Source organism: Pinus tabuliformis, chromosome X (genome assembly GCF_031772625.1).
Source record: "Pinus tabuliformis cultivar Carrire ecotype Pingquan chromosome X, CPIR1, whole genome shotgun sequence".
Taxonomy (NCBI): Eukaryota; Viridiplantae; Streptophyta; class Pinopsida; order Pinales; family Pinaceae; genus Pinus; species Pinus tabuliformis.
In genome coordinates, this window is record NC_142308.1 from 1,072,290,525 (window position 1) to 1,072,307,235 (window position 16,711).

The window sequence follows — 16,711 nt, forward strand, 5'->3', positions numbered from 1 at the left end:
GATTCATTAACTCCAACTGTGGTATTAATGAACATTATTCAACTTGTTACAGATTCTACTCTTTTATGATTGATTCTACTTTATTACAGATATAAGCTTATGTATACTTACATGGAAGAGTAGTAATTAGTCTCACCATTGTAACATATATGATTAGGATTACCTATGTAAGGTATGTATTACTTATACCGAGATCATTATATTGATAGCTTGATTACCAACTTCATCATATCTAAGTTGCTTAGTATTAATCTCGTTTATTCAAAGTTGTTACTCCTTATAAGATTCATTTAAACATATCATGTATTGTCCAATGTGTTGAATTCACGTAATCAAAGCTTCTTTATTCTAACTAGTGTTCACTAATATAGCTAGTACTTATTAACCATGGCAGTAATAGAGATATAGTATTAGGTATAATGTAAGCCATATTAATGGAACCAGTAGTAAGTAGTTATAGATAAACAAGTGTTACTTACTTTACCTAATCAAATCATTATCATTATGGACTAGTAGAGGTTTCAATTTGATAGAAAGAAGAGCTTTCATGTTGTATTGCTTGGACTGTAACTAAGTAGCAACCAATGAACATTATGAATCTAACTAAGTAGTTACTCTACATGATCTTGTAAGATTATACGAACCATTACCTTTACTGAATATGAGTTTTTACCATTGTAAAAAAAGAGCACAACCTTGACAGGTGATCATTAATTACAGATATACAATATCTTACTTGTGGCTTACTTAAGCTTAGTGACCAGTAAGTATAGACATAATCAATAAGCTCTAGTTATGGAGAGATCAGGTAAGTAAGCTTGATTACCCTTACCCTGTGGTTCAAGCTGTGATAATCATCATATTCCAAGTACCGTGGATTATATAAGGATAGTACAAGAATTTCACTTATTATAAGAATCGCAATAACATGAGATGCTAATGGCAATGATGTTTCCATCCATTTACCAAAGAATGGCTCCAGATATTTTTCCATTTGTACTTGATTTGTTACACGGATATTGAAATATTTGCAAGGAACCATTATTTTCGGATTTGTGGCATTGGAAAAGACCATATGAGACATTTTTCAAGACTGAATCTAACATGCATTTTTTTTGTGGTAATTTTTGGCACTACTTTCTTGTTTCTTATTGGTTCTTATATTATATAAAATGAATCTCTAAGCTTCTCTGAGGGTTGAAAGAAATAATCTTCGGCAAGAATTTGAGTTTGAAATAGGAACTCATAACAGCTTATGCCTGCATTTTTAGGTTACTTAACTTTGTGCATGCTTATGCTTGTTTCTCCTACCTGTAAAACCATACTTTATTAAGGTCACCCTTTAATTTTTCAAGTTTATTTAACATGGAATTTGTTTCCCTAATTAAAACAGATTTTATTTCACTATTTCTAAGTATAGGGTCATAAGTATTGTTGTACCTGCTAATGTATAATCTTAACATGGTATGAAACTTACTTTATACAATACTTGATTATGGACTTTACTTTTCCAATTCAAGAAGTCACCCTCATCCCCTCTAGAATTAAAGGATAATATGATCATTTGGGCACTCTTTTTGGGTCTTGCCTGCTCTAAGGACCCCACTTATTGTTCATTGTTTTCCTTCCCTCTTTGCCTGGGATTTTTCCAAGGATATATGGGATTTGATCCTGACAGAGGATGGTAAGTCCTTGTCTAATACTTTTCCCCCTTCCAAAATCCCTATTTCAACCACAAAATCTTTTTTTGACCTTACTTAATTGAGACTATGACTTTCTAATAGGCTTAAGGGCTTTTATTCAAGCTTCCTTGAGAAGGATATTTGACTGAAATTCCTTCTCAACATGGGCATATTCAATGGGAAGAAGCCCTTCAGGATTATTTTCCACTGAAATACCCTTATTACCCCCTATATTCCAGACCTAAACACTTCGAGTATTATTCTCCAATCTCTTTATAACCTCATTCAAAGAATACAACGACATCATGCTTCTTATCAAGGTTATCTAGGACTGTATGATATATAGCTCTATAACCCTCCTTGTTCTAAGGATAATACCCATTGCACCCAACATGATAGATAAACATTCCTTGGAGCACTAGCTGAATGATAGATTTATGCTTGCACAGAACCAAAGCTCTTCCTATCAAATGAAGCAAAATAAGTCTGAACCCTTACAACATAATGCCACAAATTCCCTCTTTCCTTGGAAGACTACACCCTAGGAACTGGCTAAAGATGCCTTCCACCTAGTGTAACATTAACCAAGTCTTGATACGTGACCACTAAAAATATGTAAGATCTACTAGTTAAGTGATACGGTTGGTACTAGTTTCCTTATTACATGACTAATTACAGATAAGTTATACCCATGATAAACTTCATAGTTATATTCAACTCGTATTAAGCTTATAGATTTTATTATATAAGGAAAATGGGATGAACATGTGTATACAGCTAATATTAAGCAAAGGTAAATGGTTTCGTTGTGATTAGCTAAAGAGAAAACACCATTAATTCATAATGGGAAGCTGATATCACTAGTTTTGTTACAAGGGATAATACTAACATGGTTAAGGTTTTCATATAGCTCTTGTTTGTAATCTAAGATAAGTGCATTAGGCTCTAATCCTATTATGGTTGATCACTAAACTACCATGTATATTCCACTGGACAGTTTGTCACAACATATCTAATAATATTATATTAAAACTCTGAAAATTATACACTATTACAATTTATTAAACTTTAATATTTGTGGATTTAACTGTAATTAGTGCATGCATGTGAATGGAAATTATACAGAAAAGTATAAAATGACAAAGTAAACACACACACACACACACACACACACAAAACACAAGCTATGCTCTCTGGGAAACACTTTCGGGAGAAAACCCAGCTGGAAAGTGAGGGTGCTTCGCTCTCTTTCTCTGTCTGGAAATATGGTTGTAGGTACAAAGAAGTAATTATTGTGGCTCATGAGTTGCTACAGTGAACAGATCCTATCTGTGTGCTCTACTTCCTATCCCTCTTGGCTATCTCTGCTTAGCTATGGAACAAAATTCTCTCAAAAGAATGGAATACATCTTCCTCCTAGTGGCCTGGTTATAACATAGCGTGATAGCCTACAAGTGATTAAGTTTGACTACATCAACTCTTAACTAGAGTTACAAAATAGACTCTTCTAGAGTATTTTACATCACAAACACGTGGCTAGCCCCTTTTCCATGAATAATGGGGGCTGACGTGGCATCCTCTTAAATTATAGGTGTGAAAACAAGAAGGTCAACTTCTGAGTGGCATGAATTTTGCATACAGACTCTAATTGGCACGCTTCTTCTGTTGTTGGAAAGGTCTATGTGTGTAGAATAGAATCAAAAGGTGTCATGTTAAAGTGATAAAGTTTTACCCCCAAAAATTTTTGTTTGATGCCTCAAAACAATCCTAGAATTTTTCAGAACCTGTTTCACCAAACTAGGTCCCACCGGTAAAAATGGTCATGTGAGCTAATTCCTCCATTTTTCCACTCCAAATGCATCGAGATGGATGAAAAACAATATAGTGATCCAATTCGGATCACACCTCCCAAATTTGGGAGGCTTTTGGTCCCCAAAATATTTTACTAAATGAGGTGAGGAAATTTTTCCTCCACCTTCTCTCTGGTGTACCATTTAGCTTTGCTTGGAAGTTGTCCCTTCAACCTAATCTACCAAAATTCATGTTGCCCTTGTCTTTTAGTTTTCGACCTCTTGTGAAAAATTATATCTTCTGTCAACTCTTCTTGAGAATCTGGTGCCAAATCCTCCACAGAAGGTAGGACCTGTTCTTCTTCCTAATCTAGAATGGAATGCTCATATAGTTTCAAATTCTCTACATTCACAACTGAGTAAATGTGAATATATGGTGGTAAACTGATTTGATAGACATTATCACTCACCTTTTCAACTATATCAAAGGAACCATACCTTAGAGCCTTGATTTTCTTACCAGGTCCCTGCATCCTCTCCTTATTCAATTGTAGCCATACTCTATCTCCCACCTTGAATGATTTCTCTGTTTTGTGTTGATCATGCGTGTCCTTATACTTCTCTTGTGACATATGCAGTGTTTCCTATATCTATAGATGGATATGCATGATATTCTCTATAAAATTTTCATCTCTCAAAGCATCTCCTGTAAGATCATCCCTCACTCGTCCTTATTGCCCATATGTAATATCCAAAGGTGAAGGTATAAAATATACAAAACAAGTCTCAAACAGGGAATTTCATGTAGAAGTGTGGACTGATCTATTATAACAATGTTGTATATATACCAGATTTTCATCCCATGTATTTGGATGATTCTAGTTGTATCTCCTCAGAAGCTACACCAAAGTCTTGTTGACTACTTCTATCTACCCATCTGTCTATGGATGGAATGTTGTAGATCTATTCAACTTTTTGTCCATCTTCTCCCACAATGTAGTCCATAATGCACGAAGAAATCTTGTGTCCCTATTTGAAATGATGCTCCTTGGTATCCCAAAGTGCACTCATACATGTCAAAAGAACAAGTCTTTTGCTTCTTGTTCATTGATGGTATTTTTACAAGGCATCAGAACACATATCTTGTTGAACCTGTCAACTACCACGAACAGGTAGTCATGTCCCTTCCTGGTTATTGATAAACCTCCCACAAATTCCATGGAAATTCTTTCCCAAGTACAAATAGGTACAATTAAGGGATGATATAGACCCTTTTTCCTATTGCTAGGCTTATTGGTGCAACAAAGCATACATCCTCTTATGAACCTAGCTACCTGCTCTTGCATCTCAGGCCAATACACATACCTCTACAAGTCTTCCCTACACCAAAGTGCCCTGCAACCTTAGAGGTGTGAGCCTCTCTAATCAGCTACAAACACTCACCTTTAGGAAAACATAGCTTATCCATCTTGTAGAGTAAACCATCGTGAAGATGATAGTCAACTGTGTTGTCGCCATCGCACATGACTTTGACTCTAAAACTGTTGATACACCTCCTTCAAGTCCTCATATTCTAAATATGCCTCTTTGTATGCATCATGGGCGAATGGCTTCATGTGCATAAGAGTCCCCAGAGCTGTAATATTTGATGTGGGTGGCCTTGAAAGCATATCATCCAACTTGTTTGTGATGCCCTTCTTATACTTAATCAGTAAATGAAACTACTATAAAAACCCCATCCACTTGTAATGCCTAGTCTGTTGTAGCTTACTTTGGGTCTACAAGTACTATAACGGTTGGTGATCTGTGTGGATTAATGTCTCCTTTCCCATCAGATAATGTTTCAACTTCTTCATAGCTTGCACCATGGCATAGAGATCCTTATCATAGGTAGGATAGTTAAGAACTACCCCATGAAATATTTCAGAATGGTTGCAAACGGGCCTTCCTCCTTGCATCAAGACAACTCCCACAGCATACTCGCTCACATTTGTCTCCACTTCAAAGGGTCGTTGCAAGCTTTATAATGCCAGAATTGGTGCTTGACTAGTCTTCTTCATTAGCTCCTCGAAATCCTTATGCTAACCTTTTCCCCGCTAGAAACCCTTGTCACTTGTTGTTATGGCATGGAGTGGTGTTGCTACCATTAAAAATGAGGCTATGAACTTCCTCAGGTACTTTTCTACGCCAATGAAACTCCTGGCCTTAGAAAAATTAGTAGGCACCAACCATTTCATGATGAGCTCCATCTTGGAAGGATCTATCTTCAGTTCTCCTCCATCGATCACGTACTCTAGATACGCCAAGGACTGTTGCGAAAACTCGCACTTCTTGAGATTTGCTAGCAGTTGATGCTTCTTCAATGTTTCTAGCACGTAGCACTATATACTAGTATATCATCCAGATAGACAATAACAAATGAATATATGAAACGGCACATTATATAATTCATTAATCTCATAAACATAATTGGTGCATTACATAGGCCAAATGGAATAACTAACCACTCATACAAACCTTGCCTAGTTTTGAAGGTGGTCTTCCATGTATTTTCTTCTTTGACTCGAACCTGGTGATATCCAAACTTGAAGTCCAGCTTGGTGAAATACTTTGATTGTTGCAACTGGTCTAGCAAACCTTCTATCCTGCGCAGGGGGTATTTGTTTTTTAGTGTGATTTTATTCAACGTCCTTTAATCTGTACAAATCCACCAAGTCTCATGCTTCTTTGGCACAATGATGATGGTGACCCACATGGTGATCTACTCGGTCGAATGACACCTTGTCCCTACAACTGCTTCAATTGTCTATTAATTTTCTTAACCTCACTTTCTTCTATAATGGATTGCTTGTATAACCCAATATTTGGCAATGGGGAGTCTGGCAGTAGATGGATCTCGTGCTCCACTTCTCTCTTAGTTGGTAAACCTTTAGGCTCTCAGAACACATCCTTGTATTCTTGTAACAACTCCTCCAATTGTTGTTTTTGTTTCTTAGTACACCCCTCTAGGGATGCCTTACCTCTTATTGACTCCTCGTCATATTGAATTTCTCTTAAAATTAATAAGACATGCTTCTTGCTGGAACCAATCAATTTCTTGACTTTGTTGGCACTTACCAATGAAAATTTTGACTTGCCTTTGTGTGTGTTGATGATGAACAATTTTCCATCCTTGATGAGTCAGTACTGGTTATCTCTCCCCATGAATATTGCATCACGCATGTACATGTATGGACTCCCAAACACAACTCCACATAATTAAGGGGAACCACGTCCAGATCTACTTCATCAATAAAATCAACACTGATAACAAATCTAATTTTGCATTGTTTCATTACCTTCAGCTCTACATCCTTATTTACCCATCCTAGTGGATATGGGTGTAGATGATCACGAACTTATAGCCCCAACTTCTTGACCAGCTATGTTGCAATGAGATTCGCCTGCAATCTTGAGTAAAACATAGCATCAACCATTGTCTTTTTGACCTGTATCTTTATATGGAAGAGTTTGGTCATTTCTTTCTCTTCATATTGTTGAAGGCTACTCAAATTCACCTCCTTTTGCATTTATATACAAATGATCTTCTCATCCACGTCTAAGTTGCTTTCAACTTGGTTGCTCGAATCAATGGCCATAAGATTCTTCTTCTTATTATTTTTCTTCTTGTTCTTCGAGTTTAACTATGGATACAACTTCCAGCACTTCTCCTTTGTATGTCCATCAATGTTGCAGTGGTTGTACTGGTTGCTAGGATCTTTGCACTGGTGTGTTGTGACTATTGTCTTTTTATCTTTTCCCCCTTTTTGCTTCTTCTTCCCCTCCTTAGAAGCTTCTTGTTTCTCCTTCTACTTCGATCCACTTGATTGTGCTCTTTTCAGGCCTATGTTCGCTAGGTATTGTGACTGTACACAAGCCTTGTCCACTGATTTGGGCTTGAACAATGTCACTTGCTCATGCAGATGGCAATGTAGACCCCCCAAATACTTGAGGAGTACATCTGCGTTCTCTGGAGAGATACCTGGCATTATAACCATCTTTCTTAATTTTGTGGTGTACTCTTGGATGCTTCGGCCCGGCTTTTGCCTGAAGTAATGCCACCAAATCCACTGGTCCTCCACGTACCCAATGGGATAAAATTTTGACTTAATGAGGGTTTTGAAATCCTCCCACTTAATCACTGGAGGTTCTCCCTCCGATCTCAGGGTTTCTATGTGGCTCTCCCACCAAGTTAGTACATGGCCCTCTAATTTTAGTCACATGAATGAGATCTTTTTCCCTTCCTCAATTTGATGGACACTGAAATAAACTTCCAGTTATTACATCCAATGATCTAGCTTCAGAGCATTGAGCTCGCCATTGTATGGGTTGATATCAAATTTTCTTCCATTTTGAATAGGGATTGTTTCACAGCACTCGAACTGGGTTGATCTTTTTCGGGTTCTTTCTTCAGCGGTTCTTCATGTCTTCCCAATCTCCTGATCCCCCTTCTTATTTATCCTTCGCATTTGAACCCCCATCTTCTCCAAATATCCCCATATTATTTCTTAGGGCCATAATGAGGAGGTTTACATTGCGGTTTATATCCATAACTTGTTGTTTGAGCTGCGAAAACCTCACCTCTGCAGGATCACAAGGTTCGTTTACATATTCATTGACCATGATTAAGGTTTTACGATTTTCGGCCCCACCGATCTAGATCCCTGCAATATTGACTAAATAGACAAAGAAACCTGCTCTAATAGCAAATGATCTATAAAATTTCATGGATATTTCATTGGATAGTTCATCACAATATATCTAATAATATTATATTAAAACTCTAAAGATTCTACACTATTACATTTTATTAAACTTTAAGATCTGTGGATTTAACTATGATTAGTGCATGCATGTGAATGGAAATTATTCAGAAAAGTAGAGAATGGGAAAATAAGCGCACACACACATAAGACATAATATATTCTCTTTGGGAAACCTTTTTCGGGAGAAATCCCAACTGGAAGGTGAGGGTGCTTCGCTCTCTTTCTCTATCTGGAAATATGGCTGTAGGTACAAAGAAGTAATGCATGTGGCATGTAGACTACTACAGTTCACATATCCTCTCTATGTTCTCTACCCCCTATCTCTACTAGCTATCTTTTCTCAGCTATGGAACAAAATTCTCACAGAAGAATGGAATGTCTCTTCATCCTAGTGGCCTGGTTATAACATAGCCTGATAGCCTACTAGTGGTTAAGTTTGACTACATCAACTCTTAACTAGAGTTAAAAAATAGACTCGTGTAGAGTCTTTTACATCACAAACACATGGCTAGCCCCTTTTCCATGAATAATGGGGGCTGATGCGCATCCTCTCAAACTATATGTGTGAAGACAGGAAGGTCAACTTCTGAGTGGCATAAATTTTGCATACATACTCTGATTGACCTGCTTCTTCATCATTGGAAAGGTCTTTGTGCATCGAATACCGAAAAATAAAACTAGGCTAAAGCGGAAAATTTTTACCCCCAAAAAACGTCATTTGATGCCTCAAAACACTCCCGGAAGGTTTCAGACCCCATTTCGCCAAACTGGGTATCGCTAGTAATGGTCTTGTGAGTTGATTCCTCCACTTTTTCCACTCCAAATGCATCATGATGGATGATAAACAAGTTAATGATCCAATTCAAATCAATGGTGATGTTCTAATATCATAAAAAGGTTCAGCTACTGGTGCTTATAAATTTCTTTGAAAACTTGACCAAAATAACGAAATTCTTATATTTGTATTTGTACATAATTTAATGAAACATCGCTTGTTATGTTTTGCAGTTATTCCATTTGGATTTTGACTGGAAGATGTCTGTATGGTTGGTTTATTTTAGTATAAACTAATTGATTTCCAATTGGTTTCATTGTGAAACAAAGGGGACTGGGGATTGATATTGTTTGCTTGCTTTCTCTAGAAACTTTTTGTATAATAGATTGTATTGATTCTTTTGGCACCTCATTTTCTACCAATTCCATGTTTCAAGTACAGTTCCAACTGCACACTAGTTAGCAACAAAAAAATAGCAGAGTCATCATGTTTGTCTTCAATAAATTTGACAACCATGTTTATACCATGTTGAGAATATCATCAAAGGCCAAAACATAAAAGTATATGGAATATAAACTTTCTACTCTCTATTTGAGAACATTCTTTGAAATTTTCCATGTCATGTACCCAACTAGGACATGTTGTCTAGATTTGTGTGCTTACAGATGAGCCATAGCTTGTGAGATCACCCCAAACCAATGGTTGGTTGAGTATGCAGCCTGCTTGAAGAGACCTGCAAAACTAAAATTCAATGAATTCAAAGCACTACATATAATCTCATTTTCTTGATCAATTTAGTGCACTACAACTACTCTCATTTTCTTTATTAGATAATTCTAAATCTTGTCCCAATCCTCAATTTTGCATTCCTGAGAGTGGCATTTACTTTCTTCAATTGCTTTTACTTTTTTCAATTTTGCATTCAGGAGAGTGGTTTTTACTTTCTCAATTGACATGGGTAGGGACTTGCTACCTCACAGCTCCCCTTATTAGGTAAAGAAATTAGTGTCATGTGGGAATATGTTTTTTCCTTTTCACAAATCTTATAAGTTACAATGTACTCATAAGGCAATGGTGAAAATACTTGTTTCTCGATTTTTCTTTTAGGCTATAGAATTTTAATTCTTTTATTAATTTAATAATAGATATGCAATGTAAAAGTGATATTCATTATAAGTTAAATTGAAATTATTATATTAAAGTAAAAGTAAGAGAATGGAGAGTTTATTATAAACTTGGCCCTTGAATATGGAATAAGAAAAAATATATGTTTTTGATATTATAATTAGTTTTATTACTTTATATGGATGTGAAGTTTGAGGATACAATATCTTTAGAGAGTTATAAGAAAAGATAGAACAAATATGAAAATTTTAAAGCTATATTCTTAAAATTAACGAAAATACAACTTATATTGTCCTCTTGAAAAAGGTAAGTCTTTCCCCCATTGAAATCACAAATAAGGTACATAATGTATAAGAAAAAATGAAATAAATAACATGGAAACTAAAATTCATCACTAAGGGTGTTTATATGAGGGGTCGTCATCCTTAGTTCATGATGAGAGTTGTAGATTTAAATGAAGGGGGCAAGTGTCCCTCCAAATGGAAGCCTACATTTACACTTGTACATCACACCTAGGAAGCCATGAAGACATGCCTATCGGAGCTTGCATAGAAATTGAAACCAAACGTGTGGAATTCAAGAGAAGGAAAATATTTCTAGAAATCAACTTTCAAGGGAATTTTGGAGGCTATTATGGAAATATATGGACTGTTGTAATATTATGACACAAGATGGACAATTAATGATTTATGCACCTTGTTGTTGAAAGGTTTAACTAGGTTCAGTCTTCATAATGACATGTAATTATGATTTTATGTAAAGAGAAGTAAATAAGAAAAATGAAATTATTATATTGACTTGCTTCATGGGTTTCATGAGCAAGGAAATTTGTTTTTGAGGTAAGACTCCCATTGATAGTCTTTAGGGTTTATTCATATAGTCATAAAAGAGTCATTGTCATGTAAATGAGGTCATGTTACACTTGGCAAGAGATATATATTGTCTATGTACAGTATCCTCCAAGAACTTGTTACCAAAACCCTTCAAGTCGGCCTATAAACTATGAGGAAGTTGCAAGATCAAGTCAACCTAAACTCCAGCAATCAAGTCAATCTAAAGGGAAGCAAAGAAGAGTATACATAGCCCTAATCATCCTCATTTGTATACACATAATTCGTACAAGCATTCACTAGAAAAGTGCGAAGAAGAAAGTGAAGAAAGAGGGTTAGAAGAAGGACGAAGAAGGAGAAAGAAAAGCGAAGGACAAAGATTATTCTGGGTCATCATCTATTGGGTACAACGAAGATTTTTCTAGGAAGTGTGAAGTCTGGGCAGTAGAATCTTCTTGAAGTGTGAAATATAGAAAACAGAATTGTCGAGATAATGTGAATTTTGGGCAACATATTCTTCGAGGGTAGCAAGAGAGAAACTCTACTAAGTTATCAAAGTAGAGGTCGAGGTTCTCTCTAGAATAACTAGAGACTGAGATTCTCTAGGGAAGCTGTGGAGTTGTAGTAGAACGAGAAAAAGACCGAGTTTCTCTAGGAGGAAATATGAAGAAGGGAGAAACAGATCAAGGTGGGTGACAAGTGTCTTGGAAGGATACTATAGTCAAGGGTTCAGTGTCATGGTCTTGGTATTTATCAATTGAAGATCTAAAACAATAATTTTATTGGGTTTTCCTATAAAGAGGTGAGAGGTTTTGGCCCTGACTAGAGAATCCTATATTTTGTGTCACTTGTCTTTAGTTGAAAATAACACACTAATAAGCTAACAAAGTGAAAGATCATAAGTAAAAGAAGAGCAAGCATATCACAAGAAATTATCAAGTAGAGAAATTGTTAACATTGAATGCCCTAGATTTCTCAACATGGTATCAGAGCTAAGGTGTTGAAGACAAGAAGGGGCAGAAAAAACAAGCTGACACACAAGAATCAATCTCCAAAGGAGGAATCAAAGTAAGTCAGTGATTATCAAGAAGGAAATCTAGATTTTCATCAAACCAAAACCTTAGATCGAAAGTGAGAATCTTGAAATCATCTTCAAAAAGTAAGCAAAAACCCTAGAAGCATTTCAGATATCATCACATCATCAAAGGAAGTGGAAGCTCTAAGAAAGATTGAATTAAAATTCAATCGTCTCTCTCTTGAAGCAAAGATCTCATAGAAGGCAGTCCCCCATCTCCAAAAGACTTTAAGCAAGAAGAAACAAGGTCATCATCAAAGTTGAATATTCGATCTTCTGAAGTAAGTACGTCTTATTATAATAAATCTAGGAGAATGACTTCATGTTTAAAGGAAGATCAAATGTTGTTTGGGGCGTCAAAATTCCTTGCTTGGAAAAATAGGATAGATATTTTCCTTAAAGTAAATGAAGTCATTGATCATGTTCATGGGAAAATATCCAAGCCATCTAAAGAACTATCATTATCAGAATACATGAAAAATGATCTCAAGGCTCAAAAGGTACTCAAGGAATCCATCAAATATTCACTTATTTCCTATGTAGCAAAGCTAGAAACATCTAAAGAAATATATGATAAGATGGAAGAAATTTTATCTATAAGCATGGTAGAAAAGATCTTAACTCTAAGATCTAAACTTCATAAGTTGAACTTAGATGAAGAGGTATCACCATGCCTCTCTAAGGCATCTCAAATAAAAGAAAAACTAAAGGATCTAGGAGACAGAGTATTAGATAACGAAATACTCTCAGCAATTCTAAATGCATTAATTGATGAAAAAGGTAACTTCCACTAGAGAAGAGGAAGCTATCCCATACATTAGGTTATGCTCTCTCGTCAAGGTAGAAGGAGACGGGATGAAGAATGAAAGTGAAGAAAGATCATAAAGAAGGAAACAATTAGTGTCAAAACAAAAAGAAAGATGTGAAAAGTTTGGTATTCCAGAGAAGAAAAAGAAGAACGCGTCCAAATTAAGATGCTATGGTTGTCACAACTTTGGAAACTACATAAAAGATTGTCTTAATCACAAGAGGGGCGGGGAAGAATACTAGTCTACTAAGGAAGTAAAAGAACCTGAGTCAAAGAAGTGTAAGAAGGTATAAGTTGAAAGACGACTAAGGTGATCTTCTTCATTAAAAGGTTTATTTCGCTTGTAAGTTATAGGTAGGAAGCATTGTAAAAGCAGATAGGATGCATTAGAAGGAAGCATTAGAATTAAGAGCTCGTGACATGGGAAGAAAGTATGTCTAGTCTAAATCCTACTAATTAGGAAGCTTTTGGGAAACCTCATGAGTATTGATAAGAAACAAAATATCATTGATTGGGATCATCATAGAAGAGAACATCTCCCAAATGAGGACATAAAATATCCTCGAGTTTGTCTAATAGAATTCTCATCAAAGGACTCACCGATAGAGAAAGGAAGAAAAAAAATTCAACTTATGGGATTCAAGGAACAGTATGATGACATGACAAGGAAAGCAGGTTTGAAGGATAAAGTCCCTTCAGATGAAGATACTACAGGAATTTTGGATGATCGAAAGAAAAATGAGGTATGCTCACATGGATTATTATGAAATTCATATGGTTACAATATGATCTAGAGAATAAGGGAATCTCCTCCTATGAAAGAATGTCAGAAGGCATAAGTCACACTAGACGAAATCAACATAATATGTCCTCATATGAAGTATGAGGTGGTTAACTACGATTGAGGAACTCTGATTGGAATATCATGGTAATGAAGTGTGTGAAAAGACAGGAAGAGATGGTAATAATATGCAACGAAGGTAGAAGGCAATCAACATCCGAAGTCCAATAATATTTTACTAGAAGATCTCCTGGAAGGATGTGAAGACTCTGATGGAAGTCAGAAAAAGATAGATACCCTTGACACTAAACATCTTGGGAGATGTGTCAATATGCATGCAAGATGTTGATATTTAAAAGAAGATGGCATGGTGAAAGATCATCACAAAGGTAATTCTAATTTTAAGTGTACATTGATTATTTTTTAACTCACATCTAGTTGGGCTTATGTAGAACTAAAAAAGGGAAGATTTGTGAATGACTTCCAAGCAGACCATATGGAAGGATGTAATGTTCTTCCAAAAATATGGCATGAAAGCAGAATGACATGAAGCAAAGCCAGATGTAAAATCTAATGGATCACTTTCTAATGAGTTAGGGACATGACTAAGTCATGGATAAAAGTGATGGATGATTTGTGCCCTATATACAGAAATTCCAAAAAGTTGAAGACTCCTTAAAATAAATTCATGACATCGAAGAAAGGATCTCTTCATGCAGCTAAGTCTTCTATAGGTCCCTGGTTAAGAGGGATCCTAAGAAGAAGTTTCTTACTTGGAAGAAACTCGTAAATCTCTAAGTCGTAAGCTTAGGTACATTCATCTGTGATAGGAATGAGTACATAAAAGGAATAAAACCTCCTGGTATAAGAAGGAGCGATAGACATGTTTTTTGGTGCTTCACCTGAGAAGACAGAATGGAGGATTGCATAATCATTTGGCATCCAATGTTCTTATGGGATGAGTTAGGGAATCCCAGGGAAGAGTAGTCATGGGGTACCGATATTCTTTTAGGGACTGGGGAGTGAAAGAAAGGAATAGTCCTCATGGAACATATCCTGAGAGAACCCAGGTGGGGTATGTTCTGAGAGAGAAAATGATAAGGATGTATATAAATCATTTATCTCGCCAACATTTTGCTATATGGAAAGAGATTTTTTAGTCGAGGCCTTGCTATATAAATGTTGGTTGGTATGATGCTATAAAAATGAGTTACAAACCCGAATTATTCTTAAGAGAAATTATTCAGATTGAGAAAGTCCAAGGTACATTATGAATTCCTTCCTAGTTAAGAGGGAGTGTTGAAAGGTGTTACTAGGTTGGGTCTTCATAATGACATGTAATTATGATTTTATGTAAAGAGATGTAAATAAGAAAATGGAAATGATTATATTGACTTGCTTCATGGGTTTCATGAGAAAGGAATTTTGTTTTTTAGTAAATACTCCCATTGAGAGTCTTTAGGGTTCATTCATCTAGTCATAAAAGAGCCATTGTCACGTAAATGAAGTCATGTTACACTTGGCAAGAGGTCAATATTGTCTATGTAAAGTATCCTCCAAGAACTTGTCACCAAACCCCTTCAAGTCATCCTACAAACTATGAGGAAGTTGCAAGATGAAGTTGGCCTAAACTCTAGCTGCCAAGTTGGCCTAAAGGGCAGCAAAGAAGGGTATATATAACCCTACTCATCCTCATTTGAATACACATCATTTGTAAAAGCATTCACTGGAAAAGTGCGAAGAAGAAGGCAGAAAAAAGAGGGTTAGAATAAGGACGAAGAAGGAGAAGCAAAAGGGAAGGATGAAGATTCTTCTGGGTCATCATCTACTGGGTACAACAAAGAATATTCTAGGAAGTACAAAGTTTGGGCAACAAAATCTTCTGGAAGTGCAAAATCTGGGCAGAAGAATATTCTGGACAATGTGAAGTTTGGGAAGCAGATTCTTCTAGGGTAGCAAGAGAGAAACTCTACTAAGTTATCAAAGTATAGGCCGAGGTTCTCTCTAGAAGAACTAGAGATTAATATTCTCTAGGGAATATGTGGAGGTGCAATACAACGAGATAGAGACTTAGTTTATCTAGGAGGAAAGATGAATATGGGAGAAACAGATCAAGGTGTGTGACAAGTTTCTTGGAAGGATACTATATTCAAGGGTTCAATGTCATGGTCTTGGTACTTATCAATTGAAGATCTAGAAGAAGAATATTATCGGGTTTTCCTCTCAAGTGGTGAGAGGTTTTGGCCCTGGCTGGAGAAGCCTATATTTTGTGTCACTTGTCTTTATTCCGATAATTGTCTTGATGAATTGAACACACTAATAAGTTAACAAAGTGAAATATCATAAGTAAAAGAAGAACAATCATATCACAAGCAATTATCAAGCAAAGAAATTGTTAACATTGAATGCCCTAGATTTCTCAACGCTTGCTTGGCATCCATTGCATGAATTCATTCCGCCATCCATGGGTCACCAAGATATTTTATGGAGTTGCTTGTCCTAGAGAGAAGGGGAAAGAATACTCTTGTTCTAGCATAATTCCTTCCCAACAGGGCTTGTAGAGGAGAGTATTCCAGTGGAGGTAATTTTATTTACTATCCCCACATATTCAATTGTCATAGGGGGAAGGTGCTAAGATACTCCTATTCCAGCGGAATTCCTTCCCACCATGGCTTGGAGAGGAGAGAGTTCCAGTGGAGGTAATTTTTTGCCCAATCTTTTTAAAGCTCATCCTTTTGTGGTTTTCAATAGGTACTACCAAATTTTTTTTGTCCCCTCCAGAATAAGATCCAAAGCCTGTTATGATCCTAGTTAGGATGTTACTTCATCGATTACTAAGTAAACTCATTTTTTTGGTGTAAAAATCCTTCTTCATTTTTACAAGTCAATTTCATGCTTATGTGATATTTGTACTTCCAGGCTGTAGGGTTCAAAATAAGTGTTACATTCCTTTGATCTTTGACTAGCGTTGGAATATCATTATGTTTGGACTAGTGTTCTAGATCATGAGTGATGGATCCCAACATAATAGTGGCCTACA